Raw genomic sequence first — 17,382 nt, forward strand, 5'->3', positions numbered from 1 at the left:
GACCTGTCTGTGTGTTGGAGATGGCGTTCATGAGATCAGACAGGAGTTATACCATCTCCTCTCTCCTTGAGTCATCCAGGGCGCGACGTTTCACTGCAACTGTCTTGGGAGGGGCCTCCACTGTGTCCATGGCTGAAGAGCGTGCGGCAGGCTGAGAAGCGGGCTGGGTGAATGCCAATCTTCGTATTTCCGGCATCTCAGCGGCTGGCGGACTGATTTCCTGCTTGAATAGAGCGCTTTCTCTCCTGAGGCTATCATTGGCGCGCCTAAGCTCTTCTTGCGCGTTCGTGAGACACGGGTCGTGCGAGTCTTGAGAGTTGGACGCCTGCGTTTGGTTGCCACGGGCCCCATCGGCCCACGTTAGAGAGGACTTGCTTTTACCGCCATTGGGGATCTTCAATCTTGACCTGTTGGACGAGCCGCTCCCAGTACGGGACTTGGGGCAGCCTCTGGAGCTGGAGCGCGCTGGAGAGGGTGATGTGAGTCGCGATCTCGAGGTAGAGCGACTTCTGGAGCCCCATCGGCTTGTAGAGCGGCCTCTCGATCGCAAGTGTCTTCTGCCCCCAAGGTTGGTGCTGGATGAGGCTTGCGGATCAGAGGATCAAACAATCGACGGCGTGGGGAGCTGCTCTTGCTGCCTGGCACGCTCGAAGCGTCGTCGGCGAACGATGTACGACGTCTTGAATCTATGCGCACACTCTTTACCGGCTGTAAGGTGCGGACCGCCACAGATCTTGTATTTTAGGGCGCATTGATGGTGCTCATCGGGATTTGGCAAGCTGCCTCCCTGGCAGACGGCGTCGCTCGGTGTTGGACAGACATCGGCGCGATCCTCGAGTCTTCCGCAGGCGTGCTATACGTTCACTTGCTTTCGATATAGCGAACATTTCATCAGGAGCCTTCCGCACCTGATAAAATTCGGTACCCGGTGCCCGTCAAAGGCGATGATGATGGTCCCAGTCTGAGCGATTCTCTTGGCTGCTGGGGCAAGATGGTTGTTCTGGTTAACAATTTTGCCATCCACCATCGTTGGGTCGTCTTGTAACGGTATGCTACGTATGACCCCTTTTCACGTAAAGTTCGGGGCTGTCTTGTACGCGCAGAGTTTGTGGATCTTGCCTGATATTCGGATTTGCTTGATGCGGGCATATCGATCGGCATTCTCCCGTCTGGGAGTGCTGGCCACCATGATGTTTTGCTGTAAGTTCTGGCACAGAGTGTCTTGCGTGAGCTCGTGCTGGCTGATGCCCGAGGCTGAAAGTATTGCGTCAGCCACTGTGGCCGCTCCAATTTTGGAAATATTCAGCCCACCTTTTGGTATAATAACGATCTTCGTGTCTTCTTTGGGAAGAACCGGCATTCGGCTTGCCCGAATAATCTTGGTCTTCAGCGCTGCGCCGCTAGACTTCTCGCTATGGGAAGCCAAAGGCGTTGCTATGGCGTTCGGGTTAGCTTCCCGCGATTTGGCGCCAGCTCTTCTAGTACCTGCGGTTTGTCATCCATGCTCTTGAGTGACTTCCTCTGGGAGAACATTTTCTCCCTCAATTTGATATTCCATGATGGTAGGGGACGAGTGGCATTGATGATGATGTATGGGGTTTTTTGGCGCAAGGGCCAGGTATGGCCAAAGAGCGCCATGTCTGTGCTAATGGGTTTGCAATGTACTTATGATTACTATGAGGTTGGTATGACGTGGCTGCAAAGGGGCCTTAAAATATACGCACTAAAGTGCGTAAAATCTGTATATTAAAATTATGGCGATGACGCATGACTTGTACTCTGAACATATAGATGAATTTAAAAAGAATGATATGATAGGTAAAATATAGCAGATTATAAGAAATGCTAGAGCACTACTGCCTCCATAGGGCTCTTGAAAACACAAGGGCCTGGAGGCATGTGCTATGCAAACAATTATCGCAGTGGCATCGTCTGGAGAGAGGAGGCGCTACGAATGCATGGGACTAATAACATGTAAGACCACATCTCTGATGAAACCTAGGACTGTGTCTGTATTAAAAAGTGGTTCTGGACCAAGAAGCATTGCAGGGTGAAGAGGAATGTGCTGTCGGTGTGCTAATGAAAAATGTCTCTTTCTCTCAGATTCGGCTTCCCGACATTCCAGGAGGACGTGGAGTACGGTCAGCCTCTCCCCGCATCTACCACAGGTTGGAGGCTCACTTCCGGTGAGTAGACAATTATGGGTGCCAAACGTGTGTCCTATTCTGAGACGACAGAATAGGACATCTGTTCGGCGCGATTTTGTAGTAGAAGGCCGGAATCCTAACTGTGGTTTTATCAGGTGGAGCTTATTATCCGTTTCCGCGTCCCACATGCGTTGCCAGTGGTCTCGCAATCTCCTTCGCAAGAAAGGCCTCAGATCTGTGACAGGCACCACAGCGGTAGGGTTACCGGCTTGCGATGCGATAGACGTGGCCATCTCGTCCGCCAGAACGTTGCCCTCGATGCTCCTATGGCCAGGCACCCAGCATTTAATGATATGCTGGTTAGATATGTACGCTTTGCACAAGACGCTGTAGAGTTATTTAAGTACTGGATTTTTGTGTCTATAGAGTGACATCAAGGCCTTCACGACGCTTAGGGAGTCTGTATATATCGCTGATTTTTCAAGTTTTGATTTTTTTATATGCTTTACAGCAGAGAGTAACGCGTAGGCCCCGGCCCTAAATATGCTTGTTTCCGGATGCAGTACGTCGGATTCCGAGAAGGATGGGCCGACGGCTGCATAGGATACCCCGGCATTTGACTTCGAAGCGTCTGTGTAGAACTCTGCACAGGAATGCTTGTGCTGGAGTTCTAGGAAATGCATTCTGATTTCGATCTCGGGTGCACGTTTTGTTACTTCTAAAAAGGATATGTCACATTCTATTATCTGCCACTCCCAAGGTGGTAACAACTTGGTTGGATGCATTATGCGGGGCTCGAGGAGTGGGACATGCATTTCATCGCTAAGCTCCTTCACACGCAGCGAGAAAGGCTGTCTTATGGAGGGGCGATTGCTGAAAAGTGTAGCGCACGTCATATGGATGTTCAGGATTGGAGCGTACTTTAAGGAAATATGTAAAGCCAATGTATGATCTCTGTAGGTGGAGAGACCATTCATTCGATTCGGCATACAAGCTTTCAATCGGGCTTGTTCTGAAAGCGCCCGTGGCTAAGCGGATACCTAGATGGTGAACAGGGTCAAGCATCTTTAGCGCGCTCGGGGCGGCAGAGTTATATACCACGGCACCATAATCTAAACGTGACCGGATTAGGCTCTTATAGAGATTCATTAGGCACTTCCTGTCACTACCCCACGTAGTCTGGGATAGAAGTTTCATTAGGTTCATTGTTTTCAGACACCTTTCTTTAAGATCTTTAATGTGTGGGACGAAAGTGAGTCTATTGTCAAGTATAACACCCAGAAATTTGTGCTCTTTGTTTACAGGTATCTGTTCTCCACACAGTTCTAAACAAGGATCCGGAACCAGGCATCTCTTTCTTGTAAACAAAACAGAAGAACTCTTATGAGGATTGATTTTAAATCCATTTTTCTCTGCCCACCCTGACACCCTGTTCAAACCATGCTGTACCTGTCTCTCGCACACTGCGAGGTTACAGGATTTGAAACCTATTTGAATGTCGTCCACATAGACGGAATGCAAAATGACCGGAGGTAAGGATGCACGAGGTGTTGTCATCTTAACAATAAAGAGTGTGCAACTGAGCACGCCAACCTGGGGTACACCAGTTTCTTGTGTAAATGGACGTGACAGGACATTGCCAACTTTTACCCGGAAAGTGCGATTGGACAAGTAGCTTTTTATTACGTTTAGCATGCTACCATGAATGCCCATTTCCGATTAATCTTGCAAGATCCCGTATCGCCACGTTGTGTCATACGCCTTTTCCATATCGAGAAATATCGATAAGAAGAACTGTTTATGTATAAAGGCGTCCCGGATATTTCCTTCAATACGTACAGGATGGTCAGTTGTGGAGCGCCCTTCTCGGAAGCCACACTGATAGGGATCAAGCATTTTGTTCTGCTCAAGGAAATGGATGAGTCGCCGATTTATCATTTTTTCAAATACCTTGCACATGCAACTTGTGAGGGGTATAGGGCGGTAGCTTGCCACTGAGGAAGGATCTTTGCCTTGTTTCAAAACAGGGACCACAATGGCTTCTTTCCATGCGGTCGGGAGGTGCCCTGCGTCCCAGATAGTGTTGAAAAGTGTAAGTAGTGCAACTTGCGTGTCATTGTGTAAGTTTTCAGCATTTCGTACATGATTCTATTAGATCCCGGAGCAGAGCTCTTGCATGCGCTCAAGGCAGCTCTCAAATCTGCAATATTAAAGGGGTGGTTGAATGGTTCATTCTGCCGACACTTTCTTATGAGTGGCTTGGATTCTTCTATTTGTTTATATTTGAAAAAGGGTTTGGAATAATTGGTGGAACTTGACACGCTCTGAAAGTGCTCCCCAAGTGAGTCTGCTTGTTCAAGCAGGGTATCGCCTTGTGTGTTTACCAGGGGGAGTGAATAAGTTTGTCGTCCTTTTATCCTGTTAACCCTGTTCCAGATTTCGCCTCCTCTGTACAAGAGTTGATGCCCGATAAAAACTTTTGCCAGCTTTCTCTTCTGGCCTGTCGGCGGGTTCGCCTGCCTTGTGATTTTACTTTTTTAAAGTTAATAAGATTCTCCGCAGTGGGGGAGGCGCGTAGCAACCCCCACGCTTTGTTCTGATTTTTACGTGCGATCCTACAATCGTCGTTCCACCGCGGGACACGCCGTTTGCACGACAGGCCATTTACTTGTGATATACATTTAGATACGGCATCTATTATGAAGGCTGTAAAATATTGGACAGCAGTGTCAATTTCTAGCTAGGACATGTCATCCCATGAAATACTAGATAGAGTTCAGAATTTCTCCCAGTCGGCAGTGTCAATTTTCCACCTAGGAGCCTGTGGTGGATATTCCTTTTCTTCAGGTGTTCTAAGCAGTATTGGGAAGTAGTCGCTTCCTTAAGGATTGTTGTTAACTTGCCATTCGAGTTCAGACAGTATTGACGGGGAAGCTAGGCTAAGATCAATTGAAGAAAAGGTTCTGTTTGCGAGACAGTAATAAGTGGGTTCCTTCTTATTCAGCAGACACGCACCGGATGAAAAAAGGAATTGTTCAGCGAGACGACCTCGCGCATCGATACGAGAGTCTCCCCACAAGCTGCTGTGTGCATTGAAATCACCCAGAACAACATAAGGTTATGGCAATTGATCTATAAAGGATTGGAATTCATGTTTCGGTAATTTGTGATGTGGGGAGATGTAAAGAGAGCTAATAGTGATAAGTTTGTTTAGAAGGACAGCTGGAACCGCCACTGCTTCAAGAGGCGTTTGTAGCTGTAAAGGTTGACACGCAATGCTTTTATGGATGACAATGGCAACACCGCCCGATGATGCGACACGACCATTGCGATCTTTGCGAAAAGTTATATACTGTCGGAGAAAGTTGGTGTGTTTTGATTTTAGGTGTGTTTCCTGTAAACACAGCACTTTTGGATTGTGTTGGTAGATGAGTTCTTGTACATCATCAAGGTTTCTCAGAAGACCTCTGACATTCCATTGTATGATTTGTGTATCCATATTTAAAGTGAATTGGTGCTGTGTTTACTGAAACGGAAGTGATGCCTTAGATTACAGAGCTCTTGCGAGGCCCTGTAACCGGGGTTCTGCCTTTTTTGGAGTGTTCGAGGGAGCCTCGCTGCTCCTTAGGCGCTTGGAGCGCCGTGGGGATAGGTGTTGTGTCCATTGCCTCTTGTGAGGCGCCGGACACGCGCTCTTGAGAGCGAGAAGTTTTTCGAGAGAGTCTCACCTCGGAAGGCGAGACCCCTGCGCCCACCAGCCCGGAGGTGGATGGAGCTCCCTGAGAGATTTGGCTGCGCCGGCTGTTGCCGGCGCTGGAAGGGACCTGGGAGGTTGAGGCGGCCTCGGCTGCACCCACCTTCTGGGTCGATGATCCCTTCTCCTCGGTTGACGGAGCAGCGCTAGCTGCAACCGCCGCGGGGTAAGATGGCGTGACTGCCGACTCACTGTTTGTGGGTTGGATAGCCGCCGTAGGCCGTTGTGGCGCTGCCCCCTGACGCGCCACTTCTGCAAAGCTTTTCTTTGGCAGGTATGCTACCCGCCTTCGTGCCTCTTTGAACGATATGTTCTCTTTTACTTTTATGGTTACAATTTCTTTTTCCTTCTTCCAGGAGGGGCACGACCGCGAGTACGCGGCGTGATCCCCGTCACAGTTTACACAGTGGAGAGAGTTATTACAAGTTTCAGTGGCGTGTTCAAGGGCACTGCATTTTGCATATGTTTGGCGGCCCCGGCAGCTCTGAGAACTGTGGCCGAAACGCTGGCATTTAAAAGCATCTTAGGGGATTTGGCACATATGGTCTGACGCGGAGCTGGATGTACCCGGCCTCTACAGACTCGGGCGGAATACTTGAACCAAATGTGAGTATTAGGTGCTTTGTTTGAATTTCTTTTCCATCTCTTCTTATCTTAATTTTTCTCACATTGACAACATTCTGATCACTGAAGCCCTCCAGGAGCTCAGCCTCTGTCAGCTGGAGCAAATCGTCATCCGAGACAACACCGCGGGTGGTGTTGAGAGTGCGGTGTGGAGTTACTGTTAGTGGAACATCTCCAAATGATACCAGACGGGGCAACTTTTCGTACTGTTTCTGATCATGGAGCTCTAACAGGAGATCACCACTTGCCAGCCTTGATACTTTGTAGCCTGGGCCAAGTACATCAGTTAAGGAGCTGGAAACTATAAAAGGCGAAATGTTTTGTACTTGTTTATCGGATTTTTCTGAGTGGATGACATGGTAACGTGGGAAGTTTGGTCTTTGACGTCCAAGGAACTGGAAAACTTCATCGGTGCGCCCTCTTTTGTGAGGGCGATCAGGAAGCGGAGGGAAGGAGGTTGCCATAAAGGGATTGAATTTTCGGCAATAACGCCAGCCACCCACCGTGGAGTCCTACAAGGGGACGCTACAGGGACTGTAAGAACAGGTCCTGCAAATGCCAGCTGTACGTTATCACTATAACCAAATATGAGATAACCTAGGTTGGTTAATCACACAAGGTTAACCCTTGCTGCCTGGAAAATTAGAAGTGAGCGGAAGCTAGGAGAAGACAGGAAAGATGGAAAGTAAGAGAAAGACGAAGGTTGGAGGGAGAGCGAGAGACAGGAAAGGGAAACTACCGATTTCCCCCGGGTGGGGCAGTCCGGGGGTGCCGTCTACGTGAAGCAGAGGCCAAAGAGGTGTGTTGCCTCCGCCGGGGGGCCTTAACGGTCCGAGCACCCGGCATCGGCTCAACCTCCAGGATCCCCCTTTCCCCGGACACGGCTAAGCCGCGCACGGCTACACGTGAGAGGGTCCAACCCTCATGTGCTCAGGTCCGTGGAGTCGCAACGCACCAAACGCCTGCTGACGCAGACGCCCCTGCGGGGACGAGTGGCATTGAGCCGCCCCGGAGGCCAAGGCGTGGTCTCCGAAGTGCTCGTTCGACGCCGCCAACGGATGCACAGGAATGTCCGTAAAATAATGAAAATTCACTCACGGTGGCAAAAAAGGTATCCGCGTGGTCCTTACAACTTCACGGAAACGATGTGCGCAAATATACATTGGCACGTGACGATTAAATAGAAGAAAAGCTGGTAAAATGCGGGAACCGAAGGACAGTACTAACACTGGAAGGGCACGCCAGCCGGACTAGACATCGGCGAGACGTTTTGACGGAGGAGTATGTGTTAGTAACCTGCGGAAACAACACGAACGGGTTGGTCATGGCTCTGACGGATGACCAGCTTGCGTGCCCATTGAGAGTATCCCGGGGCAGGAGGGTGTTTAAGTAGTCGGGGGGGGAACGGAAGTTGAGTGCGCTGGTTTCCAAGGAACTGTTGCCCAAGAATCCAGCTGAGGCAGTGGTCCGTTTGCGCAGTCTCCACAGAGTATGAAAGGGAGTGCATGGGGTGACTCTGCTGGTCGTATCTTGAAGGGCGTCGGCCATCGCTGTAGCAGCGGATAGAAGAATCTGCGTGAACGGCATGAATGGTTTGGTCATGGCTCTGACGGATGACCAGCTGGCATGCCCACTGAGAGGCATGCCAGCTGACATATGATCAACAGACTAGCGTCACTAACCTGAAGTTCTCGCTATCACTCCCGACACTAGAGCTGCAAAGGAAGGTCACTTTGCTCTGTCTTTTCCACAAAATAATTCATAGCATCCTACTACACTTCCCCTTACCGAGCCACATCGTATACATCCCGCCGTTTTTGTAATAGCCATAGCTTTAGGCGCATATTTGGCCGAACCATGGCTTTTAATTCATCAGCGCTTCCGCGTGCCATAAGCTACTGGAATGATCTTCCTGATCGCATTGTTGCCATTCATTACTCTGCAGTCTTCAAAGACCAAGTACGGCTCTGGTTTTCTTATCTATTTTATTCACTGCCTTGTACTTTGTTAGTCAGCATTTTAGCCGCCATTTCAATGTTCTTTCAGAGATTGCGTATACTGTGCAATATTCTCCTGGCCTTATATTTGTAGCCTGTGAGTATTCTGAATAAATAAATAATAATTAATTAACTGGAAAGCATCCAGAGAAAGGCAATAAGCTTTATCCACCAAAAATACCGGCGCAGCGATTCACCTACCCTTCTCCTAACACAGTCAGCGCTTGTAACTTTGGGTGTTGGAGCAAAATGAGCTCGTCTAAAATTTCTGCATCAAGTACTACACAACCGACTAAAAATAGGTTCCTCTGCATACGTTACCTTTTCTAAACCCCGCTCGCTTCGTCATAACCATCCGTCTACACTAAACGACTTTCTTTGTAGTAAGGATACCTTTCAGTCTTCCTTTTTGCCTCGTGTTGTGCGCGAGTGGAATAACCTAGATGCATCTAAGACTAACACAGTATCCCAGTCTGATTTTGTTAAGGTATTGGAAGATGAAATAAGTAGTTAGCAAAAAATTCTTATTATGCACATATAATCGTCAGAACTCCCATTTTTCTGAACTATAGCTAAACATTTACCTCCTTTGTTTCTTTTTTTGTTTTAGTAAGAATGTAATAATCTTTACATGTAATCTGAAGTGTACTATTTAGGTGACTTGCTCTTTTTATTCATAGCATTAGTCTAAAATTGTGCATTGAACCTGTTTGATGTATTTCCATTTACAGGTATGAAAGTTTTCACCATTCAGTATATAAAACATGCATTGTATGTGCAATCCTATGCCCACCTGCTATGGTGTTGATATGAGACTGGCAGTATTGAAAGTAAATAAACACATAAATAAATAAATAAATAAATAAATAAATAAATAAATAAATATGCAGCTGGCAACACAGTCTGCTGTTCTGAGCAGAATCAAACAGAAAATTAATAGCGATGCCACACGCATCGACGACCCCATCGAGCCGCAGGACATACTACTATATCTTGTTAAGATCGACCAAGAGTTTGAGAGAGTGCGGGGGAGCCTCGTGAAGAACAGCATCTTTGCAGCCTTAGTAAGGCTTGCTGCTCGTTGCAGGTGCTGTTGCCTACTTAAAGTATTGTGTACTGAAATAGATTACTTTACAATGACTCCTATCTCTCCAGGACAGTAAAAAATATCCTGTGTCAGTCTATTCTTAATATCTCTTCATTCAAGATGAAGGGACTGGGCAAAATTGGCGGTGCAGTTGTGCCTACAACAAAGAGAATACCAAAAAGACTCATTATTGAAGTAGCTGTTCTGAAAAGCTATACTGGAAAAAGGAGAATAAACAGGCCGAGGAACTGAACATTGTTCGCCTTATATTTGATAAAATAAATGAAATATTGCAAGTAATTTGCTGTGAACTCGTCTACTTAGTGTTTTTCCTTAAAAATATATTTATGGAAATTTCGGTGGTCCTGATTGTTACACATATTGTTTCTAGCTGCTGTACGTGCAACTCTAAAAGCAACTGACAACGAATTTTGCCGAGTGATTGCCGGTTGGCTGTGCTTTGCTAATGTAAAATTGACTTCATCTAACGCCAGCAAAAACTATTCTTATTATTCGCCTTGATGACCTCTGAACCATGCAGCCATTGCTGCTTTTTGTCCTTCCATAGTCTTTATGATTTTATAGCTGTACTCTCCCACATTATCACTACCTTTGCTGTCTTTTGCACGTGCAAGTAACATCATCCTCCTCATCCTCATCTGCCGGGTTACGCCCACTGGAGGGCAAAGGCCACTCCCATACTTCGCCAACTACTCCGGTCATGCACTAATTGTGGCCATGTTGTCCCTGCAAACTTCTTAATCTCATCCGCCCACCTAACTTTCTGCGGCCCCCTGCTACGCTTCCCTTCCCATGGGATCCAGTCTGTAACCCTTAATCAACATCGATTATCTTCCCTCCTCATTACATGTCCTGCCCAAGCCCATTTCTTTTTCTTGATTTCAACAAAGATGTCATTACCTCGCGATTGTTCCCTCACCCAATCTCCTCTTTTGTTATCCCTTAAGATTACACCTATCATTCTTCTTTCCATAACTCGCTGCGTCGTCCTCAATTTAAGTAGAACCCTTTTCGTATGCCTCCAGGTTTCTGCCCCGTACATGAGTACTAGCAAGACACAGCTGTTATACACCCTTCTCTTGAGGGATAATGGCAACCTGCTGTTCATCATCTGAGAATGCCTGCCAAACGCACCCCAGGCCATTCTTATTCTTCTGATTATTTCAGTCTCACGATCCGGATGCGTGGTCACTACCTGTCCTAAGTAGATGTATTCCCTTACCACTTCCAGTGCCTCGCTACATATCGTAAACTGCTGTTTTCTTCAGAGATTATTAAACATTACTTTAGTTTTCTGCAGATTCATTTTTAGACCGACCCTACTGCTTTGCCTCTCCAGGTCAGTGAGCATGCATTGCAGTTGGTCCAGGCAATATCATCAGCGAATCTAAAGTTACTAAGGTATTCTCCGTTAACTCTTATCCCCAATTCTTCCCAATCCAGGTCTTTGAATACCCCCTGTAAACACGCTGTGGATAGCATTGGAGAAATCGTATCTCCCTGCCTGACGCCTTTCTTTATTCGGTTTTTGTTGCTTTCTTTATGGAGGACTACGGCGGCTGTGGAGCCGCGATTGGGGGCGAGGAGTTACGGAGTCGCCATCTGTCGGAAGCGCCTCCCTTGCGTAGTATGAGGGGTCACATGGCGCGCTCCTCATAGGTTTCGCTTACAGCGCTCAATGAAAACACCATGCGGCCATGTTTTTGAGTGTCCATATAAATATATTGGGCAAACATAAAGCACAGAATTGTTTACAGACACTGTCTCTTTACCGAATACGTACAGCGAACGTCACTACGCGCGGTCGCCGCAATGGAGTCTCCCGAACCGGCTCCTTGCGTGAAATGTAGGCAAACGCTCAAAGTAACTATGTGAAATATGTTCTTATAGTGGGCTGTCTGTATAACCAACTGGAGCTTAACAGAATGAAGCCTCAATGCAGCGATCGCACGTGTTCGCAGCGACCGACTTCGCGTCTTCATGCATGTCCGCACACAATGTTTTGCTTTCGCTGTGAGTGCGTTTTCGCACCATGCCGTGAGCTTTAGGCCGCAGCATATGAGCATTTGACAGTATACTAGTAACCATTGTTGCCTGGATGATATCAGAACTGTTCAAAATTATTTTCCTTATAGAGACGTCGACGCCTACGGCGACTGTGATGTGCCATCGCGAAGCTTCAATCTTTTTTGTCGACTAAATTATTGGATATTTGAATAGTATTTCTCAAGTTGCGTCGCACTGTATATATATCAGTCTTCTCAGCGTGCGATTTCGCTCTGCTTCTTTTTTGTAATCCAGAGCATTAATTCTAAACACAAGCATGACCATATGCCATGCCCTTTTTAATGTGGGTCTTATCGCTCCATTTCCGTTCCATTGAACTTGCCCGTATCTAGCATCAACAAGTTCAGACACCAAACCGTCATGACATTAGCCGGGCAGTGAGCGCGGGCGAGCGTCTCACTGCGCGTTTTCTGCTACTCGGCGGACATAGCAGTGCCGGCGCCGTAGCAGAAATCTTCCTCGCGTGTGTGCTTGCTGCACACCCGAGTTGCAGCCGATGGCTGTCTGCCGGTTCTAAGTTTCGCCAGCCAAGCTTCACGCAGCTCCTTGCCCTGCGGCTACGTGTGAATGAGGCTGACACCGGGCTCCGTTGCGTACGTCTGGCACTGCGGCACCGAGCAGTACCCTACCATGCTGCACGCCTCCAAAGGCAGCCAGTACCTATTACAGTAGTTTCAGATGTTGTCGAATTGACACCCAAGGCGGTAAAGCCTCACCACTTAATCAGAACCGTGGCGCAGGCGGGACATTGCACTTTCGTTTTCAGCTCGTTTCGGCGCTTCCGAAGCAGCCGACGCGGTCGCTGTGTCCACGTGATCCCTCATGCCACATCATGCCGACGGTGGCGCCAGCTTTTCCACTGGTGGAGCTCGCCGCCAATAGACATCTTTCAGTATTTTTACATACGGCTCGTCTACACCCTGATTCCGTAATGCCTCCATGACTGCTGAGGTTTCGACTGAATCAAACGCTTTCTCGTAATCAAGGAAAGCTACAATAAGGGTTGGCTATATTCCGCACATTCCTGTATCACCTGATTGATACTGTGAATATGGCACCCGCCGTGGTTGCTCAGTGGCTATGGTGCTAGGCTGCTGAGCACGAGGTCGCGGGATCGAATCCCGGCCGCGGCGGCCGCATTTCGATGGGGGCGAAATGCGAAAACACCCGTGTACTTAGATTTAGGTGCACGGGAAAGAACCCCAGGTGGTATAAATTTCCGGAGTCCTCCACTACGGCGTGCCTCATAATCAGAAAGTGGTTTTCGCACGTAAAACCCCATATAATATTATTATAGTGTGAATATGGTCTGTTGTTGAGTAGCCTTCACGGAATCCCCCTTACAAAAATCATTGCAGACTTGCTGCAGAAATTCTGCATACCCCGAGTCACCCGGGATGCAGAATATCTGAAGACAGGTGACAGACTTTCTGTCACCCCCTGTCACCTCCCAGCGCCCAATTGGTACACCCTTTCTGCAGAAATTCTGCATACCCCGAGTCACCCGGGATGCAGAATATCTGAAGACAGGTGACAGACTTTCTGTCACCCCCTGTCACCTCCCAGCACCCAGTTGGTACACCCTTTCTGCAGAAATTCTGCATACCCCGAGTCACCCGGGATGCAGAATATCTGAAGACAGGTGACAGACTTTCTGTCACCCCCTGTCACCTCCCAGCGCCCAATTGGTACACCCTTTCTGCAGAAAGTCTGCTCAATCTGTGTAGCTGCAGGATACAGCATTTCTGCAGAAAGTCTGTCGAGATTGTGGTCACAGGATTACAGCATTTAGGCAGACATTAGATAGAATTTCTGTAGCCCCACTATGGGGAACTGGCATGCATGCATGCAATAAAATAACAGACGCAATAGTATTCTTTGCACATTTTATTTGTCTCCGATTTCTTCCGGGCTGCTTGGTTGGGACCAAGAATATCGCTTCCAAGGAATGAAGTAGTGAGTACCGACATCTCATGTGAGTGGCAGTGACCGCCTTGCACACACCTTGTCGCAGCATGCAAATCAGATGCTTTGACGCGCTGTTCAGCCTACAGAAGTGCCGCAGGCTCCCAAGTGATGTAGATTCCTCTGGCTCACAAAATCGTGACATCCCTAAACAAGAAGAAATGTTTAGTTTACTGTAAAGTTAACCCTGCTGAAACTGTAAACTTGTGACATTGTGAAAAGTCTCGTACAAACAGCTACATGAAGCTGCATGGTTGCACAAATACCCGATTATTACATCACAGGCAGTCAACATGTAAATGGAACTGGAGCAAACATGAATCAACTATAAAAAACTTCACACAAACGCACGTCTGTACCAAGTCAAATGCGAATTGCACAACCAGAAAACTCGTTAACACATGATATAAGCGTTCGAAAACCTAATTTATTTATGCGGTGCAACAAAGCCCTGCCCCAAAGGACGATGCATTGAAAAAGAACAGACTCCCTCTTTTTCAGGTGAGAAAACAATTTTTTCCATTAAAGATAGATACTGTTGTTGAAATCTCGGAACCATTTACAAATACACGAAAACACATGACACCCAACGCAAGAAATACAGGCTGTCTGAAGACACTATATAAATAAAAGAACTTGCATACAAGCTAAAATCTGGCCATGCGTCGTACACAGCAATCGGGTGCCATCTCGCGCAGCCGTTAGCTGTGAAGACGACAAATCGACGTACCTCTAGAAATGGCTATACGATTTCTCGCTGAAAAATTACGTACAGAAATAGTAACTTTCCCTGCTTGAATTTTTGCGCCTATTCAAATCAAGCAGTCCCCGGCGCAAGGAAACTTCACAGCAGAAAGCAAATAGTCGATAGATTTTGGCAACATCACGTTTTAGGGCAATTTTCATCAAACTTCGCTAAATGCGCCCTGCGACAAGAACGAACATTCGAAAAGCACGATCATTTTTGTCACGTTACTAATCACCTTGTTACTCGTACAGAAATGCCCACTTCACGGACTACAAAAATGCGCGCACGCGCCGGACTTACCTTTCTAGGCGTGCTCGGTAAACGAGTCTCCGTGACAGCTGCTGCCGCATCGCACAGGTACCGCAGGAAAGACAGTCGGTGCACGGTGCCTCCAGCCTCAACAGCGTAGAATTGCAGATGAACTACAGCACGTGATAGCACAACTTTCAAAAAATTCTTCCGCGCACTGTGATGGAATGCGAGCGCAGCGAGAGTACCATCGGCTTTTCATGAGCCGGTAACAAAGAAAGCGCGACCGGGTCATAACTACGATAATTGGCATCGGCACACCACACGGAAAACACTGAGAGCTAGGTTATGCAGTCACAGGGGTTTTGGATCATTAATACACACAAAAATCGCCACAATTCCTCTCGGCACGGCATGTTCACTACCTCATCGGTCGCCGTCACTGCGGCGTGCACATGGCGTGCACGCGTGCACGGCGTGACTTGTCGGTGGCCAGGTGCAGACGGGAAAATATACTCACCGTAATTTTACCGGTGCTCGCGGCCAGCGCCTCCTGGGGGCCGGCGCCGAAAGCAACCACGCAGTCGGTGGTCGGATGGATGGTGTCGGCGTCGCGCGGTAGATATGTCCTTAAATTCAGGCTGCGGTTCGAGCCATAGTATAACTGCTGCATTTAATGTACGTTATGTAACACGCCAGTATTACCTTATTACCTTATTAATTATTAATTATCTATTTTAATGTCTTATTTTATTTTTATTATTTTATAATTATTAATTACCTTATTTCAATTAGTATTAAATAATTGATTTATATAACTGCCATTATCAGACTGTTCTTGTAGCAATCAGTGACAAAGTTTTCAAAATGTTAAAATGGCAAAACAGAGCGCAATGATAAAATGTGTCATGGTTCAGGATGCGCACACGTGTGTGTGTGTGTGTGATTCGTGGGTGGCTGAAAGGTGAAGCCGATTTAACTGTTATTTATAAAATGTGTCATGTAGAATATATATATATATATATATATATATATATATATATATATATATATATATATATATATATATATATTTGGCATGCATATCACGTACAAGTCTACTTACTTGCCGTCCACACGGTGTCTGCAGACAATATGCAGACAATCTGTAGACTAGCTGTACATGGAGGTGACTGGTGGGTGACTCATGGGTGACTGAAAGGTCAGACCTATTGAACCGTAATTATAAAATGTGTCATGGTTTAGAATATGTATATATATGCGTTTATATATAGATATACATCTACACACACACACACACTCGCTGGGCATGCATATTACAGACAAGTCTACTTGCAGTCCGCACGGTGTCTGCAGACATTCTGCAGACTAGGTCTACGTGGAGGTGACTGGTGGGTGACTCAAGGGTGACTGAAAGGTCAGACCTATTGAACCGTAATTATAAAATGTGTCATGGTTCAGAATATGTATATACATGCGTTTATATATAGATATACATCTACACACACACACACACTCGGTGGGCATGCATATTACAGACAAGTCTACCTGCAGTCCGCACGGTGTCTGCAGACATTCTGCAGACTAGGTCTACGTGGAGGTGACTGGTGGGTGACTCATGGGTGACTGAAAGGTCAAAACTATTCAACCGTAATTATAAAATATGTCATGGTTCAGAATATGTATGTATATATAGATACATATACATATTTACACACACACTCACTGGGCACGCATATTACAGACAAGTCTACTTGCAGTCCGCACGGTGTCTGCAGACATTCTGCAGACTAGGTCTACGTGGAGGTGACTGGTGGGTGACTCATGGGTGACTGAAAGGTCAAAACTATTTAACCGTAATTATAAATTATGTCATGGTTCAGAATATGTATGTACATATAGATACATATACATAATTACACACACACTCACTGGGCACGCATATTACAGACAAGTCTACTTGCAGTCCGCACGGTGTCTGCAGACATTCTGCGGACTTAGTCTACAGAAAGGTCGAGTCTACAGATAGGTGACAGGGGTGACTGATAGGTGACTCATGAGTGACTGAAAGGTCAAACCGATTTTTGTAAGGGCCTGCCTGGTCCTTTGGTTGACAGACGTCTACGTTGAAGTGAAGGTAAGTAACATCATAGTCGCATATATTTAGCTTCCACGTCCACGTTCAGTACTCCGTAAAACATGACTAAAAGTGCATAATAAGGAATGTAAGGGCTTGCTGCTATCTTAAGAACTTATTGCGGAAGAAGGTACATATTGACACATGTGCTTATGTTTATCACGCCACCACGTTTCGCTGCTTAACAACTGTAATCACACAGCGAGGGACGCGCCTGCATGTATCCGACGTTTCTGGAAAGTTATCGATGCTTCTACCCGGCTGTCTGTTGTCGCCGAACCTTGTGTTATCTGATTTCATCGCGTAACGCGAATGGTGTAGAACTTTGTGGAAGGCACGCAGGTCCGAACGAATACTCTGTAACATTCGACGACTGCTCTATAAAAGCCGACGCGCTTCACCCACTGATCAGATTTTCGACGATCGCCGACTGTGTTCGCCGCTATCGTTGCGCTTTAAGTGTAGCCTGTTTTGTGGGCACAGGTTCGCCCAATAAAAGCTAGTTTTCTCTTTCACAGTACTGCTACTGTGTTCTTTAACATCACTACCACGTGACATCTGGTGGAGGTGCTAGTGCGTTCATTTG

The 17,382-nt window shown here is 47.0% G+C and overlaps 1 long non-coding RNA gene across 1 annotated transcript; it reads right to left on the reverse strand.

Moving 5' to 3' along the window:
- Nucleotides 1-13,573: 13,573 nt before the first annotated feature.
- On the reverse strand, nt 13,574-15,528 carry LOC139047132 (uncharacterized). The gene is made up of 2 exons (XR_011507058.1): nt 14,711-15,528; nt 13,574-13,809 (listed from the first exon to the last, which is right to left on the reverse strand). It is a non-coding gene; the product is annotated as an uncharacterized lncRNA (long non-coding RNA).
- Nucleotides 15,529-17,382: the final 1,854 nt, after the last annotated feature.

Source organism: Dermacentor albipictus, chromosome 6, assembly GCF_038994185.2.
Source record: "Dermacentor albipictus isolate Rhodes 1998 colony chromosome 6, USDA_Dalb.pri_finalv2, whole genome shotgun sequence".
NCBI classification, from domain to species: domain Eukaryota; kingdom Metazoa; phylum Arthropoda; class Arachnida; order Ixodida; family Ixodidae; genus Dermacentor; species Dermacentor albipictus.